Source organism: Pelodiscus sinensis, chromosome 9 (genome assembly GCF_052426305.1).
Source record: "Pelodiscus sinensis isolate ZL-2025 chromosome 9, ASM5242630v1, whole genome shotgun sequence".
NCBI lineage: Eukaryota > Metazoa > Chordata > Testudines > Trionychidae > Pelodiscus > Pelodiscus sinensis.
In genome coordinates, this window is record NC_143060.1 from 55,812,498 (window position 1) to 55,839,667 (window position 27,170).

At 39.4% G+C, this 27,170-nt stretch overlaps 1 long non-coding RNA gene across 3 annotated transcripts in view; it reads right to left on the reverse strand.

Moving 5' to 3' along the window:
• LOC102458226 (uncharacterized) overlaps positions 1 to 27,170 on the reverse strand; it is a 65,770-nt gene that overhangs the window by 19,408 nt on the left and 19,192 nt on the right. For all 3 annotated transcript variants that reach the window (XR_012906018.2, XR_012906021.2, XR_012906020.2), the window contains exons 3-4: positions 5,554 to 5,819; positions 4,278 to 4,335 (exon numbers count right to left, since the gene is read on the reverse strand). This is a non-coding gene — a long non-coding RNA (uncharacterized LOC102458226). The remainder of the gene's footprint in view (positions 1 to 4,277; positions 4,336 to 5,553; positions 5,820 to 27,170) is intronic.

A 27,170-nucleotide genomic window follows, 5' to 3' on the forward strand; every position in this document is an offset into this window, starting at 1 on the left:
AAAAAAGGCGTTATTGAAAGCAAACAGGGCTTTTTCAAAAGAGAGCATCCAGACTGCCTGGGTGCTCTCTTTTGAAAAAGTGGCTTGCTTTTTTAAAGAAGTGGTTGCAGTCTAGACGCTCTCTATTGAAAGAGGCTTTTTCAAAAGATTCTTTCAAAAAAGCCTCTTTCGAAAGAGGCTTATAGTCTAGACGTACCCAGAGAGAGCACTTAGACAATGAAAAAATGTTTGATCAATGGGGGTAGAGCTCCATGTCACAAGTATGAATCTTTGCAGCAAGCCAGGAGAATCTATGAAAAAAAGGGAAGTGACATCATGACTTGGCCTCTCCCTGCACTCACAGTTCAGCACTTGGAAACATGTCCAGAGGACAAAAACTTTCAACTGGGGAGGGTGGGCCTAGCACGTAGAGAATTCTAGCCTGCATATTGAAGATCTGTGACCTATCAGGAGGTGGCCCTGTTTGATTCAAAAGCTGTTAAGTTTGCAGAACTCAGATTTACATTTATTTCTTAGGTAAGCAACTCTGATGTCTACACTCACTGCTTATAATCAGTTACAATCTGTCTGTAGTTACTGTTTTACCTAAAACAGGGAGTCTGGGTTGAAATGCTTTGTAAAATCTCAGCTCTGGTTACAAAGGCTGTGTGTGTCCTTTCCACATGGAGGGAGGGTGGGCTGAGTAATAAATAATAAGGGGTAATAAGCTGGCAAGGCTTGTGATCAGGGCATGACAATACATTGTGTTGGTGCAAGACTGAAGAGGTGCGGGACGGAATTGGCTGGAGCCTCTCTATTGCTACTCCTGTAACTCAGTTGGGTGCATCCTTTCTATGCATGTTGATGAAAGTGCAATACCTGCCAGAGGTTTGCCGCTCATCACAGCATCACAGTGTGAGAGCGATTCCCCAGGATGGTGAGACAAAATGCTCAGTGGTCCCGCAGTTCTGGTTGCATACCAGGAACCCCGTCACAATAGGTTGCAATTGATGTTGGTATGGCTGTAAAACACACACATATCTCCCAACTATATTAAAGCCCAACTAGGGAGGGGAAAAAAAGCATTGATATACCCAAAGCCTTAGAAACAGGAAAAATAGCCAGATTATACCATAGTCTATGTATAAAGGGTTTTACAGAGCAATTTATACAATAGAATCAGAGGGGAAGCTGAATTAGTTTATATCTGGAAAAAATTAAAAAATAACGAACAGTCTTGCAGCTCCTTAGAGTCTAACAAAACATGTAGATGGTATCATGATTTTTTGTGGGCACAACCCACTTCATCAGAAGAATGGAGTTATTAAAGGTCCAGTATCTAAATAAATAGGGGAGGGGATAGGGAGGGGGGAGAAGGAAAAAGAGGGGGGGGGGAGAAAAAACAGGGAAAGAAATAGTCAGTTAAAGTGTCCATGCTACATGAAGCTGATAGAGAAGGTATTAATTATTCTTAAGTACCCATTGTTTGGTTTCTCATGTTATTAGGACATGGAAGGTAGCAGGCCAACCAGCCAATGTCTTTATTCATACCTCTGTTATAAGAATCAAACTTGTAAATGAAGTTAAGTTCTAAGGCTTTCCTGTGGAGTTGGCTTGTGAAATTGTCCTGAAACAATATGGTGACTTTGAGAGCCATTAATGAGTGCCCTGGCAAGTTAAAATGTTCCCCAGCAGGTTTCCGTGTATTGCCTTTTTGGATATCTGATTTGTGTCCATTAATATTTTCCCATAGAGACTGTCCAGTTTGGCCAGTATACTTGGCAGTGGGGCATTGCTGGCATTTGATGGCATCGATCACATTAGTGGATGTCCAGTTAAATGAGCCCCTGATGTGGTGCCTGATGTTGTTGGGTCCAGTGATGAAATTGCTTGTGTAGATGTGTGGACAGGTTGGCACTGGGGCTGATTACAGGGGTGAGTTCCTGGATGATTGTGATGGAGGTGTGTTGTGTGGTTACTGGAAAGAATTGGTTTGAGGTTAGAAGGTTGTCAGTAGAGGAGGATTGGCCTGTCCTATCTAATTGACTCTAATTGACTATTTCTTTCCCCTTTTTCCTCTTTTTTTCTTCTCCTAGCCCCCCATTCCCTATTTATTTAAAAACTGGACCTTTAATAACTCCATTCAGCTGAAGAAGTGGGCTGTGCCCACGAAAGCTCATGAAACCATCTACATGTTTTATTAGTCTCTAAGTTGCTGCAAGAGTATTGGTTGTTTTTTAAGTTTGCACAATAGAGTATGCAATGTATCATTCAAAGAATACTATGCCTATTAGTTAATCAGAATACATACTGGATAAAAGTCATTCAGAGGTTTAAACTTCTGCCAAAAATTAGGTTTTCAATAAAATAAAGCCTGTTCTCAAGAATGAATGGCTTCGTACTCTGTGTGTTATTGCATTACATGAAAATAAATTAGTTTTTAAAGGAGACCTATGATCTCTCAGCAATCTGTCACTCCACTCAGGTGCCAGCCAGATACTTCTAACTTCCAGTTCCTTTAAGCTGAAGACCTACTCTATAGCTTTTTGACGGCCATAGCTACTCACAGCTTCCCTGATTGATAAGACATTTGATTTAGACTAGATAGCAAGGCCCGTTCTGTGTGTCATCACAGCTGCTATATTGACTCACACATGGTATTGGTTTGATTAGCCACTTTCCCAAAGGTTTACTCTGTCACTTAGCACTCACTCTTCCTCCAGATTTTCTTGCTAAATCTCCTGCTTTCTCTGTACTTGTCAACTACATGCAGGGAAAAAGAGTGCTTTGTTTGTATGTGTACTGTCTAGTTCTATGTAGTGTAACATACCTATTTAAATTCAAAGAGGGAGATTGTGGAACAATTATTTATGTGAGCAGATCTTTGATTTAAACAGAAATATTTTCAATGACTTATCCATAAATTGTAAAACCTACACTCCTTAAAGTGTAGTGCTGGACTGTCCCATCTGGTGGGCTATGACATAGAAAATCAACTACTTGAGGCTTGACTTCACTTTTTTGGGGGAATATTACAATGTTTTTGTATTACAAGTCGTTCTGGTAGCATTGACTCAATGACACTTTTGAGAAGAAGGTAAAGGATGTGTACAAAGGACAGTGTTTTCAAACTTCTTGAAATGAGAATCAACTCTTTCTTAACTTTTACTGGCAAAGAAGGCCTGTCAAAAAGAGGGAAACATTTCTTTGTTCACCTCTTATAAATAGAGCTTATTTTTCATTTTGTTTACAGTTGTTATTATTAATACAATTAACAAGGACTATAAATTATTATTTATTTATTTATTTGTTTGTTTATGTATTTATTTATTTATTCATATAAGGATTGTGGTAGTGCATAGCAGCCTATAACATGGACAAAAGCATTATCTCTGCTCCAAAAAGCTTATGCTGTAAACACAATTAAATGAAATAAAAATAAATAAAATGACCTACCCACGGAATTTAATTACAAAATGCTCTCCACTATTTAGCATGATTTAAAATTTCTCTAAATTCTGTTTTAGTGTTTTAAAAACACATCTAACCTGAATTTTTATTTCTGATTGTTTCCCAAAAATGTATGATAATACAGTGTCCTATAAACAGGCCAAGAGATGCTGACACATTTTTTTCCTTAGGATGGCACAAAATATATGGGCTGCAGTTAATACAGAATATGAAAGCTACAGTTACATAATGTCTAGTACAAAATATATATACTGGAGAATGCAAAGAGAGAAAACAGAAAGAAAAGAATTGAAAACAAGACGCTAATGATTGCTGAATCTTAGTCTATATTGTTCGAGAACACCAAATACTGCATGACTTTGAGAAACAGATCTGATCTACAGTAAGTCCATATTAAGCTCCTGGGGACTTCTCCAGATCTATAGTTCCAGTTTACATTTATATTTTTTACTGAAATCTTTTGAGTTTACCTTAAGTTCCTTAGGGCATGGCCTGTCTTTTCTTATGTTTTTTACAGCAAGGATCTGAGTCACAAAAATGACCTAAATCTCTATTTGTACAATAGTAGATTAATTATATATTTTAAGTTCAGTGAAAACTAAGTGCCTTGTGGGTGTAACATATATAAACACTGGGGTATGCAACTTTAGTATCACGGTGTTGGTCAGATGGTTTAATTATGTTTTTATGTATAGTATGTGGAAGAATCTTTCCATTCAGTGTTATAAATAGGTTACAGAGATGCCTGTTGCAGTTGTAAAAATGTACAGGTTTCTCATTATAGGCCATTTGAAAAGAAAGCTAACAGTTGAAATAAATGATCCTACCTGAGACTCAGCCTCTTTGACTCCTCAGGGCATTGTAAAGGTGTAGTAATAGTAAAGGCTAGAAATGAACAAAGAAAAAGATCTTACAATTTGCACAAACTCCACAGTTATAGGTTATATGAACTGAATCTGGAATAAATACTTGTTTAAAGTAACATTAGAGAGTATTTTATAAGGAACTTCACAAAGTCTAGTCAATTAAGCTTTGATCTTGACACAAAGTTGATGAGTAGCAAATTGTCTCAAATGTAGTGTCATTTGTTCTTCTGAATGTACATAGAAGCCTAGAAAATGCTCAAGATGTTGGGTTGTATAGAGTGAGTGGTATTTTTTTCCACAGTTCTTTGTCATTTCTATGCAACAAAGCATTTAAGGCAGATGTTCATCTATTTAAATAAATCATTAATTTAATTGAGATACCAAAACATGGATTTACTCAGCAAGCAGGTAAGGGTACGTCTAAACTACATGGCTCCGTCGACGGAGCCGTGTAGATTTGTTGTTTTGGCAAAGTCAAATGTAGCCGCGATTTAAATGATCATGAGGAATAACGGGGCTGCCGACAAAGGGCTTTGATGTCGGCAGGGGAGCGTCCAGATTATTGCGCTGAGCGGACAAACAGCTGATCAGCTGTTTGTCGGCTCAGCCCAGCAGCCATGTAAATTTAAATGAAGCCGTGATCATTTAAATTGTGGCTTCATTTGACTTTGCCTATGTGTCTAATCTACATGCCTCTGACGACAGAGGCATGTAGTCTAGACACAGCCTAAATGTTTTGGTATCTTTCATGCGAGATTCATTTGGCTGTAATATAGTGTTCCCTCTGCACTGCATATAAAAGATAAGTCCTGCCCACCCAACACACATACCCTTTGACTGCTACGGATATGGAAGCTGCTTCTGGAAAAGTTGAGTACAACTGAGTTTCCTTGGTGGAAAAGTAATTTGAGGTCAGTGACACCATGTGGCTCAGTTCAGACAAGAATAAAGTATCAGAGGAAAACAAATGCAAGTGCTGTCCTGGAGTACATCTGATACCAATTCTGCTTTCACACCCTTTCTCCCACCTCCCTCTTCTCAGTTGATGACATGATGTCAGTCTTCTTCTCCACTCTCTGCTCCATAATCAAGTCTTCAGCTCTCCTCTCACTGCTCTGCCTGAGTGTTCACCAATCACAAGTAGTGGTTCACCTCATAGATCATCATATTCTTGCAGCTGAACAAATCCAGGACTCATGAGACTTCTTAGGCTACACATTTTGGGACAGAGCCTCACCTGAAAGTCTATGATGCTGTTCCAGTTTTCCCCTAGCTGAGATTTGATCCCTTGTTCTTTGTTGCTTCAACTTCACCATTTTCTTTGTTAAACCACTATGTCGCTCTTCTATATACTGCACCCCCAATCGACTCCTGTGTATACAACTCTTGTGTACTCTTCTTTTTCAGGAAAATACAATTTATTAAGGTCTATTGTGGTTCCTCTGTAAGTTGAATTCTGCTACCTGAATATTTATTCATGCGCAATTGATGGTGTTTTTCACACTGCACAAAAAAAAAAAAAAAGATGACAGAATCTCTTACTGATTACTGGTAAAAGTAGCCAGCTTTTGGATATTGTCAAGATTTTTGTTGTTTGCAATGAATTCTAGATTTAAAGTATTTCCTTGTTACATTTAACAAGGATACTTGGTATTTCTCTGGAATCAGAACAAAACCTGACTATATATAATTCAGGCTACTTTATATTCATTCCATTTTTCACTTTATCCTTTCTCTTTATTTCTTTAATCGCCTTTTCAATGTAGATTTCCTTTCCCATTGTGATCACACTCCTCAGGAATTAACATTCCTATTCTCAGTGGTTTTGTACAATCAAAACCTACCCATTCAAAAGTCATGTGCAATCTACAGGGAGGAATTATTAAAAGCGCTTTGCAGATTTGTTTTATTGCCCGGTACAGAGTAAGAACTGAGGACTTTCAAGCTGAACAGCTTTAAATTATTTCTGAATCAAGATGAGATTTTACTGTCTTTTGAAATAGGTTTGAGCTCTTCAGGTCTGGATACTTCACTTTTTTTGTGTGTGCTTACAAAATGTATTCCCAAAGCTGCATTTTAAATGTTTAACGGGATCAGATCATCAACTGATGTAAATCAGAGAAAGTTGACTTTAGTTAAGTTACACTGACTTACATCAGCTGAATATCTGGTCCTTTGTGTAACTACAGAATTAAAATAAGAACTTGTTTCTAGCTCAAGGTATCTCAAAGGACATACATAGTTCTATTTGGCTGCAGTAGTTTAATTTGGCTGCAATTATGATTTCAGCAACATCACATACATGGCTTTTAGTATTACACCTTGTTTAGTTGAAGGATAAGAAAAAAAGAGGCAGAACGCATATCAGTTTAAATGCCTCTTGTGAAGGACAGCAGCAAATCTTTTGTGCTCTAAGACAGTGTTACCACTAGGCAAACAGTGAGGTCCTGGAAGGAAATTTGATCCTTCGGATGAAGTGATGATGAGTATTATGTGTTAATCAGACCTTGTTGTATGTCATAATTGCTTCAAGACCTAGGGTGACAAAGTTCAAGTCTTTCCCCAGGTTATGGCTGCTCTGTACCCCATTATTCAGGCATAGCAAAGACTGATTCAAAGGTTTATTTATTGTTGCTTCTGGCTTTTCTGGTACTGGTTCTTCTCTGGTTGAGAATATAAAATGCATAATTGGTAGCAATAGCAGCTGTTTGCGGACTAATTGTGATTTACCCCAATGAAAGGTAATTAAAATTAGTTAGTCTGTTTTACCAACATTACCAGTGAAGACATACTATAACACTACACAGTGTTAGCTTTTCTAAAGGTAAGATATCTAGCTAATACCAGGCTAGGTTGTTATTTTAAAGGACACAATCAGCTTGATTATTTTAACTGATCAGGCAAAAAAAATATTTTTTTTCCATTATTGTATCTTTCATCAGGGTAAATCACATGAAATCATTCTGAAAATAGCTGCTATTACTACTAATTAGGCATTTCAAGGACTGATCATGCTAGGTATTGTACAAACACATAAAAAGAAGCAGTCCCTATTCCAAAGAACCGAAGAAGAAAAAAGCATGGGAGGGGAACACAGAACCTTGCATAAATGTACCCCATCTGCTATTGCCTCCAGATAAGGGAAAATAAACATTTTAAGACTAGGTGCTAGGAGAGGAATACACTACACCAACATAGTACTTAAGGGAAGGCACTTGGTTATGATTTTAAAATAGATGAAACTGGCCACCAGATGCATGGAAGACAGAAGCTGTTCTAAGCATAAAAGGTGACTTGCTGACATGCATACGGCAAGAGCAGAAAAAGAAAAGACAAGGCTTGATTTGTTTCTGATGTGGTCATTTATAGCTGGCCATAAAAATCTGTGGCTCCAATCTGCTTGCATTTATAGACTTGCACAGGTGTTAATGGCAGAAGACAAAAAATGCAGAGTAGTCGGGTAAACAGCAGACGCCAAAAGGAGAGAATTGGGTAGTGCCTATAGTAAGGAGGAATGAAAAAGACAGGGAAATATTAATGGATGGAGTTGCATTAAAGCAGTGAGAGGAGAAAGCATGACTTTAATGCAGAAACAGAAAGACAGTATAGGCGTACCTAGCTAGTATTGCCGTGGATACGATCACATGACAAGATCATTTTAACTGCAATAATTTGGATAGATTGAGATAGGGAGCATAGTGATGCCAAAAAGGAGAGGATTAGGGTAATAGGATAAGGCAGTGGTCCCCAACCTTTCGGGGCTGCCGGGTGTCCAGGGGCGGGGCCACGCATGCGCCACGTGCCCAGGGGCGGGGCCACACGCACGTGCCACGGGCCCGGGGCTCAGGGTGCAAGAATGGCTTGGGCCAGCCCTGGTTACTCAGCAGGCGCACATAAATGCTCCAGAGGGCGCCATGGTGCCCGCGGGCACCGCGTTGGGGACCACTGGGATAAGGAATGGTCTGATGGTCCTGCCGTGAGGGCAGGGGACTGGCCTTGATGACCTCTTAAGGTCCCTTCCAGTTCTATGAGATCCCAAACTTTTAAATGTAGAAAGAAACAGTAGGTACATGCCCAGTCATTCACAGTTACTGCAGGTCCTAGACATGTTTAGTATTTAACAATGGCCCTATAATAAATAGCATATAGGACATATGATTTACAGTCGTTATGTCATGTGGCTTAGGCTCTGATTTCTGTTCCAGGCTCATTCATGGGCTTACACCTTCTTTGGCGCTCCGACAAATTTACCCATTTGTATAATGGGCATAACATGACCTACATCAAAGACGAAACATTACTTATGAAACTTTGTTATTAACTTGTTAAGATTCCATTTCTTTGAATGAAAAGTGGTATCAAAGTGTATAGACTAATTATTTTTATTTAGAACCGGCAGAGGCAATCGGGGCAGTGAAACACCTGGGGCTAATTGACCAGCCCTACAGAGTCAGCCCAGCCTAGGCTATTAGGACACCTCGGGGCAGTTATAAAAACCTGTTCAGACTGGCTATAAAAGAACCTTTGCCTACAGTTGGGCACGTGTGTAGCTGAGAGGATGGAGGAGGGCGCCGCTGCAAGAGGTGGAAAAGAGACAACAGCTGAACACTAGGAGGACGGACCATGGAGAAGGAAGATGCTGGGGAAGGTGTAAGGAAGTAGCCCAGGGGCCTGGGCTGGAACCTGGAGTAGAGGGTGGGCCCGGGTTCCCCCCAACTCCCCATATACACTGCATTTCCCATACATACAGCAAACAAAAGCCCTGGGTGTGGTGCCTAAAACTGTGGGCTGCTGTGAGCCTCTGTGGCAAGGAAAAATCCACCAGGAAGCACAGGACTGAGTTTTCATAGGAGCTTCATTGCACATTGTACATAATTTGCAGAAGCTAATAAGACTGCAGCTTAATGCTAAGCATAAAGATGGTGTTAGCACTGAACAAGGAGTCCAGAGACCTGGGTAATAGGCCCAGCTTTTCTGTGTGATGTTAGGCAGGTGATTTACCTTTCCTGTGTCTCTAGTTCCCTTTTTACCCTGTGTTCTATTTACTCAAATGTAACCTCTCTACAGCAGGGACTATGTGTTTGTACAGTGCCTAGCACAATGAGAGCCTGATCTTCTTGAGGCACATGCACGTTACTGTAATATAAAGAATAAATAATATTTTGCACATGTAAATATCAAAGGAGAATGAGTAGATTTCTCAGCTCAGTTTCTTTTCTTCAACAAAATAGAAGTGGAATGCCAAGTTGTTGAGTTAAGGTCAAATGATGCAGGAACTAATTACAAGGCCTGTCTCCCTGCACACCTGTTGGCTAATTGGCCTCGCCATCCTGCTGTGTTGCTGGCCTGTAAACAGTAGTCCTGTCCACCTGCTTACAATTTATCTCCAATGTACTCTTTTCTGAGTATCATTTAAAAATAAGCCTTGTTAAAATATATTCTCATCTTTGACTTTTTCATTCCTAAAAACTTTCAGCTTGATTCAGAGTTCACTGACATCCACAGCAGTCTTTCCATTAAGTTCACTGGGCTTTGGAGTAGCCCCCCTAATGATCTTTCTGCTATGGCTAATTAATCCTCTTCATTAGTTACTCCCCAGATTCCATTCTTTTACCTCATCACTTCATGCCAGTGCACATTAGTCTTGTCTTTTAAACGTTAATTGTTGCTGTGCATGCCCTTCATGTAATGTCTTAAGAGTAACACATACCCCGCCCCCAATATCCACCTAATGCTTCCAAGGACAGGGAATCGGAACGTGGCAGGTGCAGTGCAGGGCAATTAAAAAACAAATCTGTGCTAACTGAGGGGGAATCTTCAGTAAAAATCACAAGTGACAACACCAGATGTCTGGGGGAAATTGTTATTGACTAACTATTTCCATAGCTGGCAGGCTTTGACACCTTTGTATGGTGCAGCTATTGTAAAGTTAAGTTCTTTGTATTTTCACTATTGGATGTTTGCAGAGTGACTCACTCATGCATTGTACCTACTTAAGCTCCTTTCTTCTTATTTATGGGATAACATTACTCAAACCTGTTAGTCATTTATTCATTTTGCCCCAAAGCATTAAAATGTTGTGTTCCTTTAGATATTTGCTGATAGAGTTCCAGGTTTTTGATTATTTGGAACAGAGCAACAACAGAGTAGCTGAGCAAAACATAATAGGGGTTTGTGTTCACCACCATGTGAATAACGTAGCTGAAATGGACATACCTTAGGTCAACTTACCGTTTTCTGCTATGGCGAGAACTGCTTCATTGGGAAATGCTGTCTGGTTGACCTACTTTTCTTTTCTTGGAGAGTAGGAGTACTGGTGTAACCTGGAGAGTATGGTCCCAGAGATTTAGTGCGTCTTCACTAGACCCACTAAACTGACTTCTAATGTATCGACTGCAGAAGAGTCCATCTCTATAGTAGTGAACACAAGCCCTAAGAGATGGTTTTCTTGCCTCAAAGAGCTTAGAATTGAACTAGACAAGAGACATAAAAGGATGTTACACTGCATTTGGAAGTGTGATTGCAGCTCAGGAAATAAACCAATTCTAGATTTACTGTAGCTAGCTTGCTGAAAAGAACGCTAAAGGTGCAGCTGCCTGGGATTCACTGCAGTCTATCAATTCCACACATACCCAGAGCCCCAGGTGGGCTTCTCCAGTGTGTGCTCATGCCTAGGCTGCAGTGTCTCCACTGCTACTTTTGGTGTGCTAGCTAGAGTACAGCAATCAGAAGTATGCCTGCCAAGCTGCAGAGCTAACCTTTGATGGAATTGTAGACATAGCTAAAGAATAGGAGAGGAAAGAGTGGGAGGAGGTGAAAAGAGATGACAAAGATCATGCAGCAGGTCAGTGGCAGAGCCAGGCATAGATCCTGGTTTCCTGGCTCTAGACCAGTAGGCTCTCTCTCCCATTGTTATTTGGTTTTATTGAACATTTCAGAACTAATTCTCTTAGGCTATGTTGGGACTGCCGAGAAAAGTCGGAAAAAGACACACAAATTGCAAACTGCAATTTGCGTATCTTTTTCCGCTTTTTTCCCAAAAGAGGCTTTTCTGAAATTTGGCCCATCTACACAGGGCCAAATTTCAGGAAAAAAGTCCCCTTTCAGAATATCCCTTATTCCTTTCACCAAGAGGAATACAGGGATGCTGAAAGAACACGTCTGCTTTTTCAGAAACTGTTCCGAAAAAGTGGATGTGTTCCTTGGACATAGCAAAGCTTTGTATCCTCTGGTATCCCGGAAAAGCTCTGCAGTCTAGACATAGCCTTAGATACAGATATTTGAGGGTCTGGCCTAAAGCCCAGTGAAATTGGGATTCTTTCCATTGACTGAAATGGACTTTTGATCAGGCCCTATATGTTGGGGACAAAATGGATGCATATTGGGCTTAGTTGGACTAATCTATGTCTGAAAAATCTCTTTCCTCCTCCCCACCCAAATGAGACACTAAAAGGACTGTGTGTATCACTTTTGATACTTGCCTAAATTCTACTGGCATCCTGGGTTTTTATATATTGTTTTCCCATAATCATGCAAATCATCAGGTCAGACTCAGAAAGTTTATTCAATACTATATTACAAAATTAAACATAAGACTTCTACCTTTTATACAAACATTTCTTTTTCCAGCCAAAAGTGGGGGAAAAACCCCTTGGTAATAAAGAACCACAGCAGTCACAAGATAGTGAAACAATAGCATAACCAAGCTGCATCCAGGTTGCATGAAGAATCAAAAGGAGGCATATTGGAGCAAGATAGTTATAGTTATGCTATTGTTTCACTATAGTGTTTGTATACAGGTCCCACTGAGAGCCTCATCCTAATCTTAAAGGTACTCAGTGTGTTGGGGTCTTGCTGTCTCTGAGACCAGCTCTCCATTTGCAAACCACAGCTGTAACTGCGCTGGTGCTATCTATGCCCATGGTAAGGATCCGGGCTGACATGGAGAATGATCCCTGACTGTACAAATCCCAAACTGAGACAATTAGAATGGGCTCTCACACAACTCTTTTCAGTGAAAGATAAAAATCCCATCTTTTGGTGGAATAACCCTGCAATAACAGACGCTGTACTAAGGACATGATCTAAACCCATTGCAGTCCATTGACTGACTTCATTGACTTCAGTGGGCTTTAGATCAGACAAGGTATGTTCAAAAAAATCCAACAACAAGTATTATATTTCCCAGAGTCTAGGAAAGATAAGTTTAGATGCATTACGGACTGGCTCATTAGCAAATTATAAGACTGTTTTTAATGCCCAGACACTATAATGATGGGTGCAATATAAATATTTAAGGTAGCCTATGACGAAGAATCAGGGGCTGCATGGTTGTCTGATAAAATTAATTTTTAAACAATTCCCATATTCATCACAGTTCTTTTTTTCTATAGTTGACAAATTTTGCTGATACAAGTGATATTAAAGTTGACAATGAAAACTAAAGAAATATCAGTAAAGAAAAAATGAAAAACACATATGTAGAAAAAAATCTTTACATTTGCAGGCACATATTTATCATTTCAGTGTACAGTATCTTTCAGGAAGAATAGACTAGAAAAAAAAGGGGACAGGAAATGAAGCCTCAAGATTATACTTCTCACATGAGGAACAGACTCATACTCCAATATGAAGAATAACCTTAACTCTGACCCATTTGAGACACACATGTAGTATCTCATAATTATAGGCATGAATATCATTCAAAAAATGGTCTTCAGTATGGCTGTGTCTACATTGGCACCCTTTTCCGGAAAAGGGATACTAATGAGACAAGTCGGAATTGCAAATGCCATGGGGGATTTAAATATCCCCTGCAGCATTTGCATGAACATGGCTGCCACTTTTTTCTGGCTCGGGGCTTTGCCGGAGAAAAGTGCTAGTCTAGACGGGATCTTTCGGAAAATAACGCCTTTTCCGGAAGATCCCTTATTCCTGGTTTTAAGAGGAATAAGGGATCTTCCGGAAAAGGCTTTATTTTCCGAAAGATCCCGTCTAGACTGGCGCTTTTCTCCAGCAAAGCCCCGACCCGGAAAAAAGCGGCAGCCACGTTCATGCAAATGCCACGGGGGATATTTAAATCCCCCATGGCATTTGCAATTCCGACTGGTCTCATTAGCATCCCTTTTCCGGAAAGGGGTGCCAATGTAGACCCAGCCCAAGTGTATAGAGAGTAATTTTAATGCTACTTTTGAAATGTGCCTATGATAAATGTACTTGCAAATTGGATTCCCATACACAAATTCAAAATACCAAACTTGAAATACAGTCCTTATGGGAACAGGGAAAACCATACTCAAGGACAACATGTTACTGTTGCCTTTTCATCAATTAGAAAATAAAAAAATAATGGATTTTGATATTCTCAATTCAGCAAGGCATTTACAGAGAAGTGTAACTTTCAGCAACCCAGTGGGAGATTACTCATATGCTTACATTAGGCACATGCTTAAGTGTTTTATTAAAATCAAATCAGGAGCATAATTTAAGTCATCATGATAAAGCCATCCCCCATTCTGATCTGCAAGAATTGTATGCTGACTGCGTAGGTGTAAATGACGATATAAGTAACAAAGCTGGGACACATCAGGCTGCTAACACTTTCTTTCAGCAATTGTTAGCCAAACTCTATGACCAAGGTTCCAACAGGGCTCAGGGTTGATTTCATTTCCCTTATTTGTAGCCAGCCATAATTACAGATGTGAATGTTTCTGTTTAAGATTAAGAATTGCGTTTTTTAATTTAGTACTAATGAGCTTGGAAAATAGCCAATGCATTTCCCCTCTAAAACTTAAAGATGCTTTTAGATTGTAAAAGCCATAAAATTGCTATAAATCTTAAAAACGATAAGTAGGCAGTTCCTAAAAGGAGAATAAAACCTACTATTTTTTTTCAATGGCTCAACAGTTAATTTCGGATTTATAAATATATTACATGTTCAAAGAACAGATTTCATCAAATGAACTGTTTAATTTCTTAGAGCCTCATATAAAGCAAATACGTCACAAATGACATGATAGCACTTGAAAGGGTTTTAAATACACTAAAGATAAGTCATCACAATCTGAATTTTTTCCCTTTATACATTGATTTATCACAAGTGAGCGAAGAATAAATGGACCTATGCCATGCCCAGTAAAGTCAATACACAGACTCCCATTTACTAAAGATGGTGTTGCATTAGGCCCAATATGGGGAGATTTCATGAAACGATCCAAATGCAGCTTCATCACTTTGTCTCAACACCCTCTGCTATTCTACCCATTACATAACCTATAATTTTCCCTTCAGGACAGGCTCTCTGTGACCCTCTCTAGGGAATCAAATGGACTGTGCACAGGGCAGCAAACCCTTCCAGTCCTGTTTGGAATAGGGCAGAGGCTGATCATTCCACAGGCTCAGCCACCCTGAGGGGTCAAGTCTCAAAAGAGCCATGGCCTCACCTTCCACACAGTTCCTGAGACATGCCCTTCCTGGCAATGAGACAACAGGAGCTGGCTGCAGCCTCAATGAATACTTGGTGTTGCATTTACCAGAATATAATCTGTGTTTCTTGATAATGCCTTCTTTAGGCCCACTCCCCCATTGTAGACATCACACCTAAGTCGTGGGAGTAATACCATGATCCAAAGTTTCTGAGAGTTTGTTTCTAGGTGATGGGTGGTAATCAATGAAAATTAGGTATAGGTTGGTATCAGGATGAAATAGAAGCTGGTATTAATGTATTTTTGGGTATAATTTGCAGTTAATGGGTTATGTTGGTTATGGGACAATCAACAGAGAAAAATCCAGCAGAAAAACATTCAAAGTGGCAAATCCAAAAATGTAGCCAAAGTCAGGAAGGAAAGATAATGGTTTTGGGAGAAGAAAATCTAGATTTAGGTTCTGTAAATTCAGGTACCAACTGAGACCATACTCGGCCCTGCCCATTAAGGAATTATATTCACAATAAACTATTTATCTTTAAAAAACTATATCTGTTTTCAGGGTTATTTTATTTGTTCTTTTTCTATTTAGTTTAATGTCTATGTGTATGTGTTTATATATTAATTATTATGATCATTTCGGAATTGTTTGTGTATCAGTGGTGTCTAACAGTTTTGTCCTTGGCTAAGCCACTGATTGGCTTCATACCTGTGGGTCAGTCATTTAGGTTAACATTTTCAAAAGTGTCCTCTAGTTTTAGCAGGTTCCATTTGTGGGTAACCACCTCAGATGCCGTAGGCCTGCTGGTCAGACATGCTCAGGAGGTATAACTGTAGCTAAAATCTTGTGAAGCCCTTGGTGTTCGAGACCTCTGAAAAGCAGGCTGTCAAAAGCTGACCACCAAACAACGTGGCACATAAAGTTAATGAAAACTGAGGCCACAATTGTTTTCTGCTCTAGTTTTCTTAGATGTGCTGAGGGAACAATATTTTCTTACCTGACAGTGTCATTGGGGACTGTAGGTTTTAAAGGACCTAAGGGAGTTTGTTGCCCAACTCCAACTGAATTTCAATGGGCTTTGGGTACCATGCTCCCTTGGCCTTCTTTGCAACCCCCCAACCCAGTGTGTTTAAAGTACTTTGAAATGCTCAGATGACAGATGCTGTATAATTGTAAGGATCTATCAGGAGCAAGGTGACACTATGAGTACTTTGATAGAGGTATTGTGAATTTGTACATTGAGGATGGAAGTGGCTTTTATTTTGCCCTTGCCCTATTTTTCTCTTTATGTTTTCCCCTGCATCCCAACAAGTCTGTTTCCAATGTCATACTCCAAAAAATGCCACTGTCCTTTGTCTGGCTAGTAAAAGGTTGTGCTGGTACTGAATGGCTGGCACTCCCAACACCCAGGCAATATGCTACCTTCAAATAAGCTTAGCCTCTGAAGACGTGTTAGCCGAAAGCTGATTCTTTCCCCTAAACTGGTCTCACATTTATCAGTGTGATAAAACAGCTGCCAAGTCACTGGGCTACCTCCACAGAGAATTTTTTTGGATAAACATGCCATGTGATTAATAGTTTTTCATACCAAGTTCACTTGACAGAACATTGCTGGGATAATTCATCATTTGTGTCTTTCCTTGTGCATTCTTATTAGCACATCCTGACTATATGGATTATGGTTAATAAATTAGTTATTAACTGTAAAATATTATTTAATGGTATTTGTAGAAAAGACTTTTTTCTTCCACAGCATTTCTACTCACTTATTGGCAACTGTTGTGCCAAAATATATATTGAGTTGTAATTTGGCAACAAGCTTTAACAATCATCTTTGTTATTCCTACTACTACTATTATTATTTATTTTTCTGTGTCTCATAGGGACATAAGACATCTGGTTTCAAAGATAGTGGCAGTAATAATTATTTGCATCATAACTGTAGCTAAGTGGATAGCTGAGAGCATCTGTTATAATCTTTCAGTTGCTTTAACCTGTCTCCAGAGAGGCTACGATGGCTGACATATTCTTTTCTATTTTTGTCTGAAATAATGTTCTTTATGCAATGCAGATTACCTGTCACTTAAGGAAACTGGCACTAGCATTTCCTGTTCTTTTGTTTTGCATGTGAAAAATTAAAAGAGAAGGATCAATAAAAAATGAGATCCTATTATAGGGGAGGCAGTGTGCAAGTTGTGTAAGTTGCAGATTCCCACAGTGCAGTCTGATGAAGTCTGCATCACAAATAGACCTGCTAAACTGAGGGCTAGCTCAGTGGTTTGAGCATTAGCTAGCTAAACCCAGGATTGTGAGTTCAATTCTTAAGGGGACCATCTAGGGCAAAAATCTGCCAGGGATGGTACTTGGTCCTGCTGTGAAGACAGGGGAGTGGATTTCATGACCTCTCAAGGTCACTTCTGGTTTATGAGATAGGTGTATCTCCATATATTAAGTAATGGTGACTTGGAGGTGTAAGTCAAGTTGACTTTACTTCTGTGGATCCACGGGTCAAACAGCCCAATCCCACATTGCTCAGGTAAGCCCAGGTTCTGCAGCTTTTGCTGATTGATCAAGCCAGGATTAGTCTAGTGAAGTGGGCAATGTTCTGGTGGCTTCTATTTATCTTCCTACACACAAGGGATGATTGAGAAAAAAGGAGTGTGGCCAGGGCACTCATTTGGTCTTTTGACCAGTTGGGGCAGTTGGCTATTTTTGCAAGTTAGAGCAGCCTTCAGGCAACATTGACCAGTGCTAAGGGGCTCCAGCAGCAAATAGCTTACTTGTGATTGAAGCAGAGCAAGGATGGCTCAAAGATAACTTTGCATTCAAGCCCCTCCTTCACTCCTCCAAACTGTGCTGTGTGTGCCATGTAATGAGTATGAAAAGGTGATGAGGTCACAGCGACTAGGAAAGGGGGAGGGATTCTATTCATGTGCGTTCCATTTTAGTACAGAACTCCATGGCCAAGATATTTCCTACTAACTCTGACCAAGACACATTGTGTATTTATTCCAGTAGGTGCAAGGTTGGCTATTTTTTATGCTGGTTTTTAGTGTACTTTTTCCCCCCACTTTTAAAAATTTAAAGTTGGAATAAATTTAAAGTTTATTTTAGACTCTTCTATGTGCCTGATTCAAACTTTTTCTTTCAATTCAACATCGGTTTTTTTAATGGCTTCTACTGGGGTTTGGATCAGCCCCATGTTATTTACAGGTCCTGATTTCATGTTTCTTGGAGGCTCTTAGGGCATGCGTGTGTGCCACTTCAGATATGAGAATTTGGAACTGAACTGCTAAGGCTGAGTGGGGAGCTCAATGCTGTCTTTTGCTTCTGGGTGTGTTTTAGCAGATAACGAAGGCAATAAGAAGGTGCAGAGATGGGGGCGTTAGCCACTACTCCAAAGAAAGAGAGGGAAGGAGAGTGGTAGGAGGCTTGGGACAGACTGACAGACAGGTCAACCAGCAATTTCTACCCTGAGATTCTTTGTGGTTTTAGATATATATTTTATAATATACCATGGAAAATTATACTCCCATGACAGAATTGTATATGTTCACTTTATCTAAATATTGATATCTATATTTTTTTAAATTTACATTTATGGATATCTATATAGGAAGTCTTTCGTCTTAAAGTCTGTAGGGTTTTGCAGTCATTTATACACAATCTTACCACACTTCTATGGAATGCTGCTGATTTCATCTCTGTTAAAGTCTTTGGGGCTTTTCCATAAGAGTGCATGTGTGCGCAAACATGCACACGGACAGTTTCCAAGTGGTGTTTTTAAAAGAAAAGCATCTTTCAGTAGCTGACACGGATTATTTAACTTTGCAAAACCAGCAACCTAGAGTGCACAAAAGCTGCATTTCAAAAAGCCTTTATCATCCACAAATTATTCCATTGTTACCAAGGCTTTGCAATTGTTAGTTGTTACAATGGTGTCAATGTATGTATCCAGTGCTAACATTCTGTCAGGCTTTTCATGATAAATTCCTATTTAGAGGTGCTTACTATCTTAGTCATATCTCTCAACAGGCCCTCATTTTAGACACACATTTATCTCCATCCTTTCAGACCTGGCATTCTTTCAGTTTTATTATTGTAAAATATTTACATCAGAAATACAGAATTATAAAACTGAGATTAGAGAACAATGCCCTTTTTGTGGAATAAATTAATCCCCTTCCCTTGTCATTTTCAGATGTCTGCATTTACAATTGTCTTGGGTGTTCCTCTTTAGGTCTTTGTGCCATGTTCTGTCATACTTAGCCCCTGGCAACCTGAGAAACATGATCTTGGTTATTTCAAATCATACATTGCAGAAACTTGGCACAAGTGCACATACAGATGCAAATGTATGTAAATTAAAGTGAAAATTGTTAAAGTAGGATTTTGTTCTGTAGCAGCAAATCAAAACCTTTCCAACTACACTTTCATGTTAAAAATATATGGTTTGAGACAATCATTTTCATTTTACAAATATACTACAAGTTTGGACACCAAAGTGAACAAGGGAATATTAAACATAAAGGAACAGATTAGAGAAGCAAGAAAACTATTGTACTGTTCATATGCAGTGGATATCATCGTGGCATTCCAAGTGTATGGCAATATTTTTATTCAAATATGTCCTGTGAGTTGCATTCCTTTTGCTTACATAAGCTTTAGCATTAATGTTACTTAAATAAAAGTTTAAAGTAATCTCTTTTTAATATCCATTATATTCAGATTTTGGATTGAGTCTAAGTAAGCATGCCTGATATCTCAGATGAGTGTGTGCAATTTTGTATGCACACCAGGTACTAAAATATGTATTACTATTTTGCTATTACTACTTTCTCAGCTGAGTATCTAAATGCACTAAAAAAGAGTAGCACTATTGAAGCTGGTGGGTATAACAGCAACCCTTCATTCAGGGTAAATGAAGAAACAGTTAAGTGCCCTTTTGAGTAAAAGGGCTGAAAAAACAGGACCCACTATCCAAAACACAAGTCACAAACACAGATAGACAAAAACTGAGTGGAAGGGTTTCACTGGGAGGCTAAATGAGTGTTGTTTTAGTGGAACATAAGAACGGCCATACTAGGTGAGATCAACGGTCCATCCAGACCAGTATCCTGTCTGCCAACAGTGGCCAATACCAGATGCCCCAGAGGGAGGGAACACAACAGGTAATTCTTACATGATCCCTTCCCTCTCACCCACCTTCAAAGAAACAGAGGCTAGGGACAGCATTCCTATCCATCCTGGATAATAGCTATACATGGACCTAACATCCATGAATCTGTCTAGCTCTTTTCTGAACCCTGTTAAAGTCCTAGCCTGCACCACATCCTCTAGCAAGGAGTTCCAGAGGTTTACTGTGTGCTGAGTGAAGAAAAAGAGCAGTGAGTATGAACAGAAACAGCCAGAAACACCATCAAATCAGACAGAGAAGGCAAAGGAAAGCCAAGAACAATCAGACATGCATATGCAGTACAACCCTGAGACAAAAAAACTAAGACCAAGAGATTTTTGGGCAAAGAGCTGACAGGAAAAAAAGGTTTGGAATATTGAGCAATGAAAGTCTCTCCTGCTATTTGAATCCCACTGTGTTCAGGGAAGTGAAACTTTATGTACATTCTTTGTAGATAAATAGGATTGCAGCAAAGAAATATTTTACTTCATCATCACATTTCCCTTCTAATAGAGACAATCCAAAAGACCCCAAACACTGGCTAATCATTCTGCTGCAAATGGGTAACCGTGGTATTTGCATATAAAGTAGATTCTCACAATAGCCAGAAATGGTATTTGAAAATTAGACTTGTATTATCTTGTTCAATAATGGAATTTAAGATTCAGGTTGAAATTCTCCTCTCAGAGTTGCATGGCAGATATTAATGTTCTTCTAGCAATGTGTGAGAGCTCTTTGTATGAAGACTGAGTTGAATGTTGTTAGTATTAGAATCTATAGTCTCAGGTACCTTGGCTGCATTTCACTGTAGCATGATCACACCTACTTTCACTCTGAACATTCTATTTTTTTTCTGAAAACAATACAAGATAAAAAAGATAAAAAAGTAAACAATCATAAAAAGGATCAAAATTCAGATGAGAAACAATGACAGACTCTTTGTCAAAAAACAGATCCTTGTCCGACTTTAGGTATTTAGCCAAAATCTAACAAATGAAAAACCCAAACAATGAAATGGTTTCTAGAAAAAAGACCACAGAGATGAATATGGAACAATATGACACATGAACAATAGTAGATTCCAAACTCTTTGTGTCCTGGAGTTAATTTCTAGGTTCTAAGAATGCACAGCAAATAGGAAATTGTATTAGAGATAAAATGTAGCCACTGTCTGCTAGAAGGAAGAAGGTTCTTTATTGCAGGCCTACCTGGTCACCTCCATGAGTAAAATAATTTTGCTATTGACTCAAAGGTAGTTTTGATAGGCACAAGCTACAGAGAAGTAGTAAGATACAGTTTCATCCCTGCAAAGCTAAGCAGTCAAGATCAAACAGAGCCACAGCACAAGCAAACACAATATTGGAGAAGCATGACATCATTTTCAAAATGAAAAACGTCCAGGTACATGCAGAGAATCACTCACAGAAATTCACGGCATGTGAAATAATCAGCCACTGTGTAGCTTAAAATCTAACAGTGACTAGTTTAAGAATTCTTCAGTCATTGTTGCCCGCTTGCAAACTGTGAAGGGAATTTAAAGTAAATAATGGAATAAAGGCCTAATTTAGTATTTCTGTGAAGAGTGTACAGTAAATCTGTGCAGAGCTCTAATAACATCTAGAAAATAAGTTAAGACTTTATATATAACCAGAGTCAAAGATTCAGGCCAAGCATACAGATACACATCCCAAAGGTGAAGGACTTAATATTACCTTAGAGAAAGAAAGAAAGAAAGAAAGAAAGAAAGAAAGAAAGAAAGAAAGAAAGAAAGAAAGAAAGAAAGAAAGAAAGAAAGAAAGAAAGAAAAAGGGGTTTTTAAAGCAATGTGAGTAAGTTAGGCAATTACTTTCAGAAGCCAAAATCATGTTCTAAATATATCTTAAATTTTAAAATACCATGGGCCACACTCTCAGCTTATGAAAACTTCCATCACTCTATTGAAGTCAGTGGAACTAGGCTGAATGACTTCAACAAATAAGCTGACCCTTATGTGTCTGAACAGAACTTTTCACGTGAGAAGTACTCTATTTCAAGAATGCTTTATAATTTACCTGTTCCATTCCCAACTCCAGGGAATGACTAAAAGTAGCCTAGGGGTAACATTTTCAAAATTGCCAATATGACTAACTAACGTTAAGGCCTTTCAATGAACTTTAGGCTCCTATATCAGTTTTGAACAAGGAACATGGGCCCCTAAATCACTAGACGTTTGTGAAAATTTTACCCATGGCTTTGTTTTAAAAGATGGCAGCTCCATCTGCACAGTCCCCCCCGTCTGGGGAGAAGGAGAGCACAGCTTGCCCAAAGAGGGGAAGAGTTCAAATAGAATAAAAACATATATATTTTGCAGATGGCTGTTGCATTGGTGGTCGCTGCACTGCCAATGCAAGCAGGTATGTGGCCACGGTGCAGTTCTCACATGTGAGGAGTGTATCTGGTGCTGTTCTACAGCTAACAGATGGCAGTTAATTCTTATCATAAAGCTCTATACTTCATTCCCATTGGCAATCTCTTGAGAACCCTTATTTATGTCTTTAAACCACGTAAGAAGATTTTTCTGTGTGGACAAGTAGATGCCAGAGTCTGTATTTTATCAGAAACTGTATGTTTATTATTTTCGTGGAATCAGATTTACTCTGTTACCAGTATTTTGACAATAGTTAAATATTTTCTACCGAATTTAGTGTGGCCTTTTTCTTCCTTGTTATGTGCATCTTAATAATTGAATACCATAAAAACAGAACTTTTAGTTAGGGGACACTCTGCTCTGCATGTTGACAGAAGGCTGCCTCATGTCCTGCCTCCCCCTGAGCTCTGGCTCCACTGCCAGTGGGTGCAGCATTGCCAGCACCTAACCTCAGTCCTGCCTCTGGGCTCTCAGCCTCGTGGATCCCACCAGGCCTATTGAAGTGATGCCAGCAGCAGCAGTGGTGGGATCTGGGCCTGACTAGGGTACTGACGACAAGTGCTGAATCTGGGTGGCACTCAAACCAGTCCCTAGCTCACAATGCTTCTCCCACAAATTTGTCCTGAGCGCCCCTCAAGCATTTTGGTAGCCCTTTGAAATAGGGACCTTGAGGCAAACTGCTCCCCCCCCCCCATCCCTGAGAAGCCCTATCACTTAGTGGACTAAGAAATAACAAGAAAAGGTGGTTTCCGAGGGGTAGCTGTGATAGTCTGCTTCAGTAAAACCAACAAGGAATCCCGTGGCACCTTAAAGACTGGCAAATGTATTTGGGCATAAGCTTTTGTGGACTGGAGCCCACTTCATCAGATGCACCAGCCCACAAAAGCTTGTGCTCAACTAAATGTGCTAGTCTTTAAGAAAAAGCTAGATATTGAATTGTCCTCACTTTCCATTTGACACTGGCCATTAAGTCCATTGAGTTCAGTAAACTTAGCCCTGATTTTCACTAGTATAAGAGGAGAACTATGACCAAGATATTTATAACCAAATCTGAAGATTTTACTCAAAAAAACCTCCCTAGGTTACAGGCTGCAAAATTTGCTCATTAAATCCTGGGGTCACCTCTTGGTCCTCCCTGGATTAAATCTATGGGGAGGGGTGCCTGGGGAAAGAAATCCCTGTGAAGATGCCTTTGCAGCACAACCCTTTTCATTACAGAGCTGGGGGAACACAGAGCTCGTTATCTCCATATTCCCCAATTCCGTATGGAACAGGCTGCAGTCACAGCTGATCCATGTGACTTTCTGCAACAAACCAGACCACACACGCATCCACATTCCCCACGGTGGCCTTCAGGTTCCACCCTATGGCAGCACAGTTCCCTCCCTAGGTACAGTTGTCCAAGGACTTTAAAAAGGAGAGGACTCCAGGGTAAGAAAATGCAGCACCTCACTGGTTTGTCTTCTCTAAGTTCATTAGATAATACTCATCAGCTGTATGGACATCAAATAAATCAGCCTCTTCCAATGGCTCACTAAGTCACTGTCCATCACTCCTGGGACATCAGACTGGGACTGAGCAGTCATAGTAAGTCCTTCTGCTAATATGCCTGTTCAACCAAACTGTTTTGAAGTGAATTTAAACATCTATTCAATTCTGTGGCCAAAAGCCTTGATATTCTCCTCTGTAGGTAAGCGACATAAAGTAATCTCTTCAGAAGTCTATGGCAATGTCTCAGCTTACATCAACTCTGAATGTGGCCCAGGCAAAATGTTTTCATCCCTCTGTAATGGAGTTTTAGGTCCCAGTCTTGTAATGCACCTCACTTGGGTAGAGCTCCTTGCTCACCTTGAGCCTTGCTGAAGTCAGGATGCATGAAGCTGATTGAAGGATTGGCCTTTAAAATTAATCACATGCTTTTAATAAGGCACACCACTTTCCATTTATATGCCTCTTGTTTTATTTGTTTTTGCAATCTATCTTACTCTACAACTTAAACAAAGGGTGGTCTAAAATATTATTACAATTTTAATTTCATTTCTATTCCACTATATTATTGATGTGAGAGAAAAATGCTAGCTGTATTTGCTCTATTGCTCACCTGATAAAGAGGATTGTGCCATGTGCAGTAAATCTGTAAGCTTTTTACATGCAAGTTGACAGTGTATTCAGGTCCACGACATCCAGCTGTCAGCTCTTGTTACGTATTTACAAGAACAATTTGGATATACGCTAAATGAGAAAATATCTTTCCATTTGTTTGGGGGCGATGAGTCGTGTTTTCAGAAATATGAGACAATTTTTTTAAGAAGAGGATTAAGAAAGCAAATGGGAGAGTTGTTTTACTAATAAAAGTGCCTTCTTCTCATTTTTCTCATTGTCATAAACCAGCATAAAATCTAGATACAGAACATGTAGAATAGCTGATGGATCATATCTGTTTAAAAACAGAAAAAGGATGACTGCCAGGCTATGTCAACAGATATTTTGTTGTGTACCGGTTAGAATGAGACGCCAAGTAATGCAGAAAGCAGAGGTACTCTTCACCTGCTATGCCTATTTCTAGAGAGCTGTCCTTTCTGTTTTAATTTACATGGAAATTAAAAACTCATGTGAAATAAGGAATATTAATGGCCTCCTATCCATCCTAACTTCATATAGAAAAAAAAGTGTTCATTTTCATCAGATGTAATCGTACCAAAATTGGGACCCTTCAGGGAAATAAGTATGAATATTAAACATGTATTTCAAAGAAACTGATCAATTCAAATATTTTTATAAAATAATCACTTTGCTTTGTGTCCTCTGGAAAACGACGTATGCATAATATAATTTATAAATACATTTATCTTCAGTGACCTGGGTGGAAATGGTGGGTATTTGCTTGTTTTAACCCTAGAACTGTGAAACAAGTACTTGAATAAACCATACATAGTGGGAGAAATCCTGTCCCCTTTGTGCCTGTCAATCAATCCCCAACAACCATAGACTACAAAAACTGAGTGGAAAACAGTAATTCCTTTTCACAGAGGATTTCAAAATTGTTTATAGTCCAATTAATAAAAAACCCAAATTTCAAGATTGTACATGGCAAAAAGTCAGATGGACTTTTCACCTCAGCAAAATTGAAACTTTTCACTTTGAACTAAACTTAAATTTTTAAAAAAGTATTATCAAGAGGAAAAACTGAAACATTCCGTTCCTATGGATGTTTGGCTCATTAGATGGTTTGACACTGTCAGAATTTTGTCCACAAAATGAAATTATCATGCTTTTATGAAGCAGAACTTTTTCAACAGAACTATGTTCTTAAAATATTTTTTTCCAGAGACATCCCTCCAACCAGCACAAATATAAGGCTCAACAAGCAGCAGAAACAATGAAGATTCATGGCATTCATGTGTTCTCCAACAATTAACTTCATCTGCATCATTGTAAAGGGACATTTTATGTGTGGTCCAAAGGATAAATATGGGAATAATAACTTGTCCAAAGTCACTCAAAAAGTCAGAACTGGAAATCAAGCCTAGACTGCCTGAGTACCAGTCCAGTGCCTTAATCACAGGATCACCCATCCTCCCCTTTCCCCTCTCGACTTTTATTTAACCTTTTCATTATGATGTGATTATTTTTATTTTTATAGCAACAATTAAGAAGTTGCACTGTTAGAAATTTTTTGTGTTCTCTAGTTGAGGTAAAATATAGCACCCCCCTCCCTTGCAGGTGGAGGGAGGTGGGGGAAATGGACATGTAAGAGAAGCCATAGTCTTTGATCACTGATCTCGTATTTGGGTAATTTTCAGATGGAGCTTTGACTTGATGATATATACATTTTCACCAGTGTGGATTAGTACTTGAGACTGGATTAGAACAACTGGGAACAATAGGAGAGTTTCTTGAGGTGGTCAGTGTGGGGAAAATACATGCCACTACTCAAAAGGCTATTAATCTGTGTCAGATGAAGAAAGATTTTGTAATGCTGGAGGAATTGGCAGTGTAATTAGTGCAGCCCAAATGCTTTGCCCACTGGCAAGATAACCCAGACATTAATTCATAGTCTAGAAGGTTTTCTTCCAACTTGCAAAATCTGTCCAATTACTACACTACAAGACACAAGAATCAGTAAACATTTTCTCTTTTGAAAAATTGCCCTGGAGGGATAAGTTAAAGGAAAGATGGTTAAGTAGAAGGCACAGTTGTTAGTCTTAACCTTTTGGTACTTGTTCATTGCTATTCCATCTCAGGGCATGCATTAATATCATCTACTTGTTGCTCACTCAGGCCCCAGAATAGGAATGCAGCATAGTATCACCAAGGCCACGTCTACACTACAGAGAAGACTGAAGCTGTCACAGTCGATCTTCTGGCGTTCGGATTAGGGGGTCTAGTGAAGATTTGCTAATTCTAACTGCAAGAGCACTCCTCTTTACACTGGGGCTACGTCTACACTGGCCCCTTTTCCGGAAGGGGCATGTAAATTTCACCAGTCGTCGTAGGGAAATCCGCGGGGGATTTAAATATCCCCGCGGCATTTAAATAAAAATGTCCGCCGCTTTTTTCCGGCTTTTAAAAAAGCCGGAAAAGAGCGTCTACACTGGCCCCGATCCTCCGGAAAAAGTGCCCTTTTCCGGAGGGTCTTATTCCTACTTTGAAGTAGGGCACTTTGAAGTAGGAATAAGACCCTCCGGAAAAGGGCACTTTTTCCGGAGGATCGGGGCCAGTGTAGACGCTCTTTTCCGGCTTTTTTAAAAGCCGGAAAAAAGCGGCGGACATTTTTATTTAAATGCCGCGGGGGATATTTAAATCCCCCGCGGATTTCCCTACGACGACTGGTGAAATTTACATG